The following is an 11402-nucleotide window of genomic DNA, read 5'->3' as shown; positions in this document are numbered from 1 at the left end:
ATAGATATATCTGAAGTCACAGATCCTGCTCATAGAGCTCAAGAAGCAAGGATAGCAAATTATGAGTTTAAAGTTATCATTATGTCTAGTAGTAGCCAACCAGAAGTTTCAGTAAATCCAGTCTGACCAGCCACTTTAGAAAGGGAGGTCATTTGAAAAGATAGCTTGTACATATACACAGCAAATTTCCTTATCAGGGCCACGGATCATAGGCTGAATAGGAAAGTGTTATTCAGGCCCTTCTGTCTGCTTCACTTATGACCCCAATAACAGGAGGGTTCTGATCAGGGAGCCAGCATGTCCATCTCACTGAGGTTCCCTCCAACCTCTATCAGAAACCTTACACTGACATGATGGTACTCAGGACCACAGGCATTTTTCGCAGTTTAAACAAAAGAAAACACATTGTGTATAGAGCCCTGAGGCTGGAAAATTCCCATTCAGAGGGTTACCAGAATAAAACTTGGATATTAGACATCTGATCTAGTATTGTAGGCATCTTGGGCTTTGTCATATTTGTCTTTTATCCACAGTAGTAGACTGCTCCCACCCACCCTTAATCTCTATCACCATTTTTCTTGCTGGCTATTTCATGACTGCATTGACCTTAAGAGCTGGAAGGGATATGGGGGTCTATGCCTATACAACTTTACCTTCAGTGTGCAGGCTTCTCGGCATGCTCCATAATGCCTTCTTTTGCTTCACAGGCCAAATTACTACAGTACTGTAGTATCTGAGAATGACACAAAGGGAGTCCTGAGATGGTCTCTAAAAAGCTTTGCTACTAGTTTACTCAGTTAAAAGATTATTAGGGTGTGATATGCAGTGGAGTTTAGATTTTGGCATCAATTTTTTTAAAAAAGTCAATGTATAGAAATCTAAAACTCCTGCTTTTAATTCTTATGTGAATCAGACTGCCACCCACCCATGCAGAAAACCCGAGTTGAAAAATCTCAGCTCTGGCCCATACCAGCTGTGTGGTCTTAAGTTAGTCACTTTCTCTCTCTGAATCCCCATTTTCTCATCATTATGAAATGGGGATACTTACCTCATAGAGAGATTGTGAGGATTTAAATACAAATGTTTATAAAGCACTAAATCTAGCAGAGAACCAATTTTATGTTTGTGTGGTTATTTGATTAGTGCCCATCTTCCCTATTCACTACAAGCATCATGATGGTGTTTGTTTTTCCTGAGTTGTCTAACTAGTGCTTGATGTGGCCCTGAGAATGGTAAGCCATTTATGTGTTAAATGAATGAGTAAAGACTGAATTCCTCACAAATGGTAAATGCAATTGATTGTATAATTTTTTTATTGAGCTCAATAGGTGGGAGCACTTATTAATGTAATTATGACATCTAATTATATAACTTATATAAAGTAAGTTTGATTTTGGGAGGAAAAAGCCAATTGGTTGGTTGGTTAGTTGCAAATGCAAACATTTTGCTCATGGTTACACTGCTGTATAGAAGCCCTGGGTTTATTAATTCATAACTGAACTGCTCAAGGACTTTAGGTTCCAAAGGGGAGATCCAAATCTGGGCTAAAAAGTTCCATGTATATGATTCCAGCTACCAAGGCTTGTCCTGGGTTAACTGGGCAGTATACTCTGAGTCTGTGACACTCTAGAGCTGAGTGGTGTCCTTGGTGGCTGGGAATGAGTGACTGACTCACCTTGTATATTTTTAGATCAAGGAAAAAATTTTTGCATACACTTACGCTAGGCCTGGCTATTAGTAATCAATGGATTGGAGGAGGGGATAGTCCTAGACAAAGGGAGGAAGAGGAGAAATCTTATGAAAATCAGGATGCATGTCCCAAGTTCTTCAAAGCCAAGTCTTCCTGACAATGGTCTACACTGTTCATGGACTGGCCATGGGGAAAATGATTTTCTAATAGTCCTCTGTAAAACAAATAGGTATTTTGCCCTCTACAGAGAGAAAAAAAGGAAAGCCTACAGTGACTGATTCAATGTACAATTGCTGTCAATTCACTCAGAGTGATGCAAAGTTATAAGGAATGCACAATTATTTATATTGGGATGCTTTGTGGATTAGAAGAATTATAAGAAAAAATGCCCTGTTGAGAAAAGTTCTTAAGTCCTTCTACCTCCTCCCATGGACCAGTATAAAAGAATACTTTTGAGGGAGATAGGACAGAACTCAGTCAAAATTTTAAATTTTAAATTTTTATTTTTGTGGGTATATAGGTGTTTATTATTTATGAGAAATAAAGTGTTTTGATACAGGTATGCAATGTGAAATAAGCACATCATGAAGAATGGGGTATCTATCCCCTCAGGCATTTATGCATTGGGTTGCAAACAATCCAATTACACTTTAGTTATTTTAAAATGTACAGTTATTGTTGACTATAGTCACCCTGTTGTGCTATCAAATGGGTCTTATTCATGCTATTTAATTCACCTACAACAAAGCTCAAAAGAATTTTACTCACAACTTGGAAAGAAATAATTTTCTATACACCAATTCTTTTCCTCGATCATCTCTTGTGTTCATACCAATCAGGTGTTGGCCCCCATAACTCCACTGAAATAGCTTTTGTCAATGTTCCGATGAACTATACATTGCCAGTTTCATTTGTTAATACCTGTGTTAGTCTTTTCTCATGCTGCTATAAAGAAATACCTGAGACTGGGTGATTTATGTAGAGGTTTAATTGACTCACAGTTCCACATGGCTGGGGAGGCCTCAGGAAACTTACAATCATGGTGGAAGGGGAAGCAAACATGTCCTTCAAATGATGGCAGGAGAGAAAAGTGCCAAGTGAAGGGGGAAAAAGCCCCTTATAAAACCATCAGATCTCTTGAGAACATACTGTCATGAGAACAGCATGGGGGAACCACCCCCATGATTTAATCACCTCCCACAAAGTCCCTCCCCCAACACGTGGAGATTACAATTCAGATTACAATTCAAGATGAGATTTGGATGGGTACACAGAGTCAGACCACATCAGTACCCCATCCACTGCTGTAATTGTAGCATTTGACACTGCTGATCACTCACACCACCACTACCCCTCCAAGATTTTGTACTCTCTTGCTTTCCCTTGTTATCTCACTGTTTTTCATTCTCAAACTCTTTAGCTGTTTCCTCATGGCACCAAACTCAGTTTGTGTTAACTTGGATCCATACACTTGCCTTGATGGCTACCTGGGCAGCCAGAGGCCGCTAGGTGTTGCTTGTGCTTCTGTTGAGATTGCAGAGCCAAGTTGCTCCCGTTGTTGCTTCTGTATTTGCCCCAGACTGCAAGGCCAGTTGCAGTGGCTGCTCCCAGTCTCTCATATCATTCCTGACACACCCTAACATTGCTGTATGATATGGTTTGTCTGTGTCCTCACCCAAATCTCATCTCGAATTGTAATCTGAATTGTAACCCCCATGTATTGAGAGAGGGACCTGGTGGAAGGTAATTGGATCACAGGGGCAGTTTTCACCATGCTATTCTCATGATAGTGACGGGGTTCTCATGAGATCTAATGGTTTTAAAAGTGTTTGGCAGTTCCCTGCTGCGCTCGTGCTCTCTTTCTGCTGCTGACTCGTGAAGAAGGTGTCTGCTTCCCCTTTGCCATAAGTTTCCCGAGGCCTCCCCAGCCATGCAGAACTGTGAGTCAATTAAGCCTCTTTTCTTTATAAATTACCCAGTCATTGGTAGTATCTTTATAGTATTGTGAGAATGGGTGAATACACTGTACCTCATGCCTTAGCTGGTATTATTGCATGTCTGTATTAGTCAGCTCAGGCTGCTGTAACAAAATCCCACAGACTTTGTGACTTAAACAGTAGAAATTTGTTTTTTCATAGTTCTGGAGGCTGGAAGTCTGAGTCTGTGATTTGCCAGAATGATTGGATTCTAGCAAGGGTTTTCTTCCTGGCTTGCAGATGGTCACCTTCTCACTATGTCCTCATGTGGTGGGGAAAAAGCACCAGCAAGCTCTCTGGTGTCTCTTCTTATAAGGACACTAATCCCATCATGAGGTCCCTACTATCATGAACTCATCTGACCCTAATTACTTTGATAAAGGCCCTATCTTCAAATACAGTCACATTGTGAGTAGGGGCTTTCACACATAAGTTCTGTGTGAAACTTTCAGTTTATAACAACACCCTTCAGCTTTAACAGGTTCCCTGTTGCTTTTGAGGAATGAAATATGGCTTTGCTTGGTCACTGACACATTTGTAACTTGGAAGTGCAAGGGAACTAATTCACCATAGGCGTGGACTTTAACTAATGGAAGGTGAGGAATCATTGGATAAGTTGCCTTTCTTTTCCCCCCATGTGGTCTGTATTGAGGTGTAGCAGCTCCACTGAACCCTTTGGAAGACATCTGGGGCACTGCACAGTCAGCTTGAGACTAAGTTGGTGGCAGCTCAGTAATGCACTCCTTCCCTGCCTCACTCCCTTTTTTTCTCACTCCTGGAAAGATATTACACTCTCCAGTATAATGCTTGCACATGTGGTTTTGCCTCAGGCTGTTTCCTAGAGAATACAAGCTAAAAAGATCAATATAAGGAATGGTCCTTGAAAGCAAACTCTCAGGTAGGATTTGTCATTTGACTGTCTGCCACTCTGAAAGCAATAGGGATCATACTGCTGATGGTAAATAGGGTAGTGAAAACATCTGTCACACAGTAATGTACATTTACTAAAGATTTTCTATTGTTAATTGGGATGAGGTAAAGGTGGAAGGAGAGGCTTGATCAGACTGGAAATATGGCAATCTTATGGATTCTGGTGTGGGTTGGCCGATTTTGATGGCATTTGGAGCACTGCAAAATGAAAATGATAAGCTCATGCCACTCAACTCCCTTAACTTAAAACATGATGCAAAAGGCAGTCCTCCACAGTAGCTTCAAAAGAGTCTAATGTCCTGAAGGCAGTCTGAGCAGGAGGGGTCCCCAGGGATGGAGCCGGCCTGGGGGCAGAGCCCAGGGCAGCCTATGCAGATGGGCTCTGAGGCATGGGAGCCAGGGACCCTGGCATCAGCCCCAGAAGGGTTAGAAGATGCAGGCCTCAGAAATATAAGGAAAACTTAATGTGCAGTCTCTATAGGTCATCTATGTTGAAACAAATTCCATAATAAAGTAAGGGAGTTTAAGAGCTGGAAATGAGACATTTGGGCACATGAGCCTAAAACATTTTATATTTTCTCTGAAATTTCTAGGCTTGCAGAAGCACTATCTTCCCAGTGACAAGAGAGAATAATTTCTTTCTGCCTGAGAGTCGTGAAATGACTTCGCCGAAGCAGGTGCATTGCAATACATTTCCTGTTATAAGATCTACTTTATCACTCTTCATCGCTTCTAGACCAGTGTCCTAACTTCCCACCTTAAGAAGATAGAAATAAAAGAACAAATTAAATGTTTAGATGAGAGGAAATTTAGAAAAGGTAACAGCAGAAAGCAAAGAAAAATGGACACAAAATTTAAAAAGCCATAATTTGGTTCTAAAAATTAACAAAATGGATACACCTTTCTGCACTAAGTAGCATTACAGGACAGGACAAAGTACACACAAATAACCAAGAATAAAAAGACAGAAGTCCTATATGAAAGAGAGAATAGGGGGATTTTACAAACATTTATACTAACATTGACAGTTATATTTAGAGGATATTTTGGAGGAAATAGAAAAATTTTGAAAATACAAATCTTTATAAGTCTATATCCATTAAAAATTGAACATGAAATAAAACCTCCTTCATATCCAGATTTCCCTCCTGCAGAGTTCTATCAAATATTTAAAAAATAAATGTTACATGAGTATTATCAGAAAATAGAATATAAGGGATTAGTTTCCAATATGCTTTGTGAGATAAGCAAAACCCTGATATAAAAACCTGATATGGAATTACAAAAAAATTAAACGAGCAATATCTATCATGAACATAAACATAACTATCCTTATGAAAATATTAGAAAACTGAATCCAGCAATATATAAATATAATACGTCATGACCAAGTGGGGTTTATTCCAGGAATGCAAGGTAGGCTAATATTTAAAAATAAGCAAGTATATTGTAGCACTTTAGGAGGCCAAGGGGAGCAGTTTATCTGAGGTCAGGAGTTCGAGACCATCCTGGGCAACATGGCAAAACCCTATCTCTACTAAAAATACAAAAATTAGCCAGGTGTGGTGGTGCAAGCCTGTAGTCCCAGCTACTTAGGAGGCTGAGGCAGGAGAATTGCTTGAACCCAGGAGGTGGATGTTGCAGTGAGATGAGATCGCACCACTGCATTCCAGCCTGGGCAACAGAGTGAGACTACATCTCAAAAAATAATAATAAAATAAAAATGGAGTATATTATACTGCATTAGCAGCATAAAGCAGAAAAATCAGATGATTACCTAAGTACGTGAAGAAAAATAATTTACCACAGTCAACACCATTCTTGATGAAAACTTGCATCAAATTTCAATAGATGTGTACTTTTCAACATAGCATCTGTGAGAAGTGTATAGTCAACATGTTTCGTGATGAAAGACTCAATACCACCCTCTTAAATTCAGAAGCAAGCCCATGGATGTATGCATATGTCCAAACTCAAACTGTCCACACAAAATAGGTGCAGTTTTTTGCATATCAATTATACCTCAATAAAGCTGTTAATATGAGAAGGAGAGACCATAGGTGGCATTAGTTAGGATGTGAACGTATTGAAACTCTCATACACTTCTGGTATGAGAAATGTATAATGATGCAGCTGCTCTAGAAAAACTTTGGCAGTTCCTCAAATGGTTAAACAGTTACCACATGACCAGTAAACTCTACTTCTAGGTATATTCCCAAGAGAAATGAAAACAGATGCTGACACAGACAGTTGTACACAATGTTATCGTCACAGTATCTGTAATAGCCAAAAGGGGGAAACAACCTAAATAGCCGTCAACTGACTAATGGATCAACACAATGTGGTATATATTCATACAATGGAATATTATTCAGCCAGAAAATGAAATAACATACTGATACATGCTACAACATGGATGAATCTACAAAGCATTATGCTAAGTAAAAGAAGTCAGTCCCAAAGTCCCATATATTTTCATTCATATGAAAGTCTGGAATAGGGAAATCTAGAGAGGCAGGAGGAAGCCAACTGGTGGTTGCTTTGGGCTGGCAGGGGCAGGAGAGTATGAGGGTGATAACTATAGGGTATGAGGTTTGGTTTTGAGGTGAGGAAAATGTTCTAAAATTGACTATGGTGATGGTTGCATGTGTCTATGGATATACTAGAAACCAGACTGCAACGATTCACTTTAGATGAGTGAATTGTATAGTATTTGAATCATCTCAGTGAAGGTGTTAACAAAAGAAAAACAAAGAGCAGAAACAAGGCAAAGATGTCTGGTTTACTTTTATTCAACAATGTGTTGGATGTCCTAGCCAGTACAATACAATTAAAAAAATTGAATACAATCAAAACTCTAGCAATAATTTTTGTAGAAATGAAAAAATTAATTTTAAAATATATATGATTTTAATATGTATATGTTTAAAATAATAAGAACCACTGTGGAAGTATAGTGTTAGAAGACTTAGACTACTTCATTTTGAGACTTACTATAATACTATCATTATTAAGAAAGCATAGTACTGACACTTTCTTGTTCACTTTCTTGATCCAGTTGCCAAGGCAAGTCAATTTGGAAAAGAAAATCTTTAATAATGCTGAAACAATGGAATATTCATGTGAAAAATAAATCTTGAACTCTAGGTTATAACATGGAGTTTTTATTTATGTTGGATCATAGGCCTAAAATTAAAAGCTAAATCTATAAACAAAGCACTAACTAGTTATGATTATTTGGACTTCATCATAACTAAAAATTTCTTGTAATCGAAAGATACTAGTAAGAAAATGAAGGGCAGGTGGTGTGGCTCATGCCTGTAATCCCAGTACTTGGGAGGTTGAGGTGGTTGGAGCGCTTGAGCCCAGGATTTTGAGACCAGCCTGGGCAACATGGTGAAACCCCATCTCTACAAAAAAATAGAAAAACTAACTGGGTGTCGTAGCTCATGCCTGTAGTCCCAGCTACTTGGGAGGCTGAGGTGGGAGGGTTACTTGAAGCCTGAGAGGTTGAGGTTGTGAGTGAGCTGAGGTCACACCACTGCACTCCCACCTGGGTAACAGAATGAGACCCTGTATTAAAAAAAAAAAAAAAAAAAAAAATCAAAAGACAAGTCACAAAGTTGGATAAAATATTTTCACTATGTATATCTATCTGGCAAATGACTTGTATCCAGAATATATAAACAGCTAGTATAAATCAATGACAAAATAAAAAATTTATTAAAAGGGGGCAAACGACTTTAACATTCTACAGAAGGCATATGCATGAATAGAAAGCACATGAGAAGTTGCTCAATATCATTAGAGAAACGCAAATTAAAATCACAATAAGTTACTAATTTACTTTTAGTGAATGGACTGGCTAAAATGAAAAAAAGAATGACAATATCAAGGACTGACCAGGATGTGGAACAACTGGGAACTGTTATACATCACTGGTGAGATTAAAAAATAGTGTAATTCCTTTGGAAAAGCAGGTTCTATTAAACATATACTTAGCCTCTGACCCAGCCATTTCACTGGTAGGTTAAGAAATATTCATAGCAGTTTTATTCATAATAGTAAAATATGAGAAAATCGGGTGTCCAAAAATAAACTTTGATATGTTCATACAATGAAAACTTACTTAGCAATAAGAAATTAACAATTGATGCACACAACACCAATCTCAAAAACATTAGGTCGAGTCAAAGAAGTCAAAGCATACATATTGTATAATTTCATTTATGTAAATTTATAGAACTGTAAATGAAATTTAATCCAAGGTGATCAAAAATTAAACAGTAGAACAATGGTTATCTCCATGGAGCAGTGAGGGCATTGCTGGGAAGGAGCACAAGGGAACATTTTGTGATTGTGAATTTTGTTTTCTTTTTTTGAGATAAGATCTCACGGTCACCCAGGCTACAGAGTAGTGGTGCAATCACAGTTCACTGCAGTCTCAATCCAGCCAGGCTCAAGAGATCCTCCCACTTCTCAGCCTCCTGAGTAGCTGGGACTACAGGCTAATTTTTGTACCTTTTGTAGATGAGGGCTTGCTATATTGTCCAGGCTCATCTCGAACTGGGGGGCTCCAGCAATCTGTCTGCCTGAGTCTCTCATGGTAGGCATGAGCCACCATGCCCAGCTGATAGTTTGCACCTTGATTGAGATGGTGTTTATACTGATGTGCATGTATTTGTTGAAGATGTATTTTATGTAAATTATACCTCATTAAAAAAAAGAGCTTTGGGAAAAATAATCCAGCCATAGCCAATATAGTCCCAAATGGGATGTAGCAAGTTTCCTTGATTTCCCCTACAGTTTGAGTTAAGGATCCTGGAGAATAGAATTTACTGGCTAATCTGTGGCCTCTGATTTTCTGACAACCTGGGATGTCTGTGGGCAAACAAGACTACCAAACTCATGTGTGGTGAAACCTGGGGTGAAGGAAGAATTATTTGGATGGTTTCAGGTTAATATGACAGTCACTGAGAGTACATGGGAGAGTTTTGCTGGGTCCCGTATTCAAGTTGCCATCAAAAATTTATCTTCCTGAATCACCATTATATGTCCAACACCTAGAATAGTGTTTGGCATATTGCATGTTCCAGAAATGTCATTGATGTTAGAAGAAAAATTATCCTCTCACCCTTGGATCAGACTTACTAGATTCTTTGTCCTAGGGTCTAGATTTAAAGTAACTTGCCTGGTAAAGAATAAAAGCCTTGAAATTTAGAATTAGAAATTTACTTGCTTTTTTGGGCAAGCAACTGTCTTCCTAATCTTCTGCCTCTGGCTCTGTAAATTGGGGATAATTATCTCATCAGATGGTTATGAGACTACAGTAAATGTGTATCCTCTTGGTGCACTGCAGAGTATTAAACTAATTCACTGTGCTACCAGCTGCAGTTCTGGGGACCCAGGGCATCCTGAACCCATTAGAGGCCTTTTCCTGTTTAAGCTCTTTCCAAGCTTATTAAAATGCTTTACCCAGGAGACAAATAGCTCTCTAGTGGCTGCCATCATTTTATCATTTTCATTTTTATAAACCTGCCTCAGGAGGTCAAATTGGACAGAGTTCCCTATTTTCTCCCCAAATTAGGGACCTGGTTCCTTCCCTGGACCTTTGATGCTTGAGGGAAGCTGCACAAGGCCACTCCCAGGGCTTAGAAGGAAAGACTTAAGATGGCATCTTGCCTTAGGCTTTGCTCCTGCACCTTACACCCAGGCAGGGTCTAACCTGCATACAGAGATGGAGTGTGGCCTGGGGGCTCATTTCTTCTGAGGGAGTTGGTGTTCTTACACCCATGGCCTCTGTTCTTTACAGTTTGACCTTTGAAGGACATGGGTTTGAAATATGCAGGTCCACTTATATGCAGATTGTTTTTAACCAAACACAGATCAAAAATACAGGAATTGCAGGATATAACACCTGCACATAAGGAGAGCCAACTTTTGCATATTTCTGTTCTTAGGGCCCACTTGGAATATGCATGGATTTTGGTTTATATGGGGTTCCTGGAACCAATCCCCCATATACTGAGGGACAACTGACAGCATGATTCAGTTTGGCCGCTGTTTCCTTGTGTGCTTCCCTTCTAACAGTGAGCAGTCATCATGAGGAGGCCCCTTGACCTAATTTGCCCGAGATTTTAGCAAAATATTTGGCCCAAAGTGCATGCTCAGTGAAAAGATAAAAACTCTTCCAGAGAACCTTCCTAGATTGACATTATACCTTGTTACTTATTCTTGTGAACACTGGACAGTTTGCCCAGGATTCTCCTTTTGTTGTTATCATCCCTGTGGCTAATTGCTAAGTGCCCTGTCTCTGCCTCTCTGCCTGATTCTATGCATGGGTGTGTGTGCGTGTGTGTGTGTGTGCATTTCTCCCCAGTCAGATGTAGAGCTTGCTGAGGAAGGTATGTAGGCATTCCTATCAGAGAACAAACGCTTGCCTGTGGATGAGGGTTATTTCTCCTTGTCAGACCAGTAGGTATATATTTCCCATTTTATCAAGATCTTCTGGAAGATAGGAACAATGTCAGACAGCAGAATTAGATTCCCTGGGAAGCCATCATCAGTTTGGTAGCCATATTTCCCATTAGACAGGGGTTCCCCGAGTTTTGTAACCATATCTACTTTGTAAGAAAGAAACACCTGACAGATCTTCCACCATCTGACTTTGCTGTCACTCCTTGTCAAAATACAGGTACCATTGACTGTAGGTTTCTGTGTCCCTATCATGTTGGGAGCCACCAGTCTCAAACATTGCCCAAAGGTTGAAGGGAGAAGATAAGGGTTTCAGGGTGGGGTTGAAGACT

This window comes from Aotus nancymaae, unplaced genomic scaffold, assembly GCF_030222135.1.
Source record: "Aotus nancymaae isolate 86718 unplaced genomic scaffold, 86718_ANA_hifiasm-v0.15.2.pri h1tg000059l, whole genome shotgun sequence".
Lineage (NCBI taxonomy): Eukaryota > Metazoa > Chordata > Mammalia > Primates > Aotidae > Aotus > Aotus nancymaae.
This window is presented reverse-complemented; position numbering follows the sequence as displayed.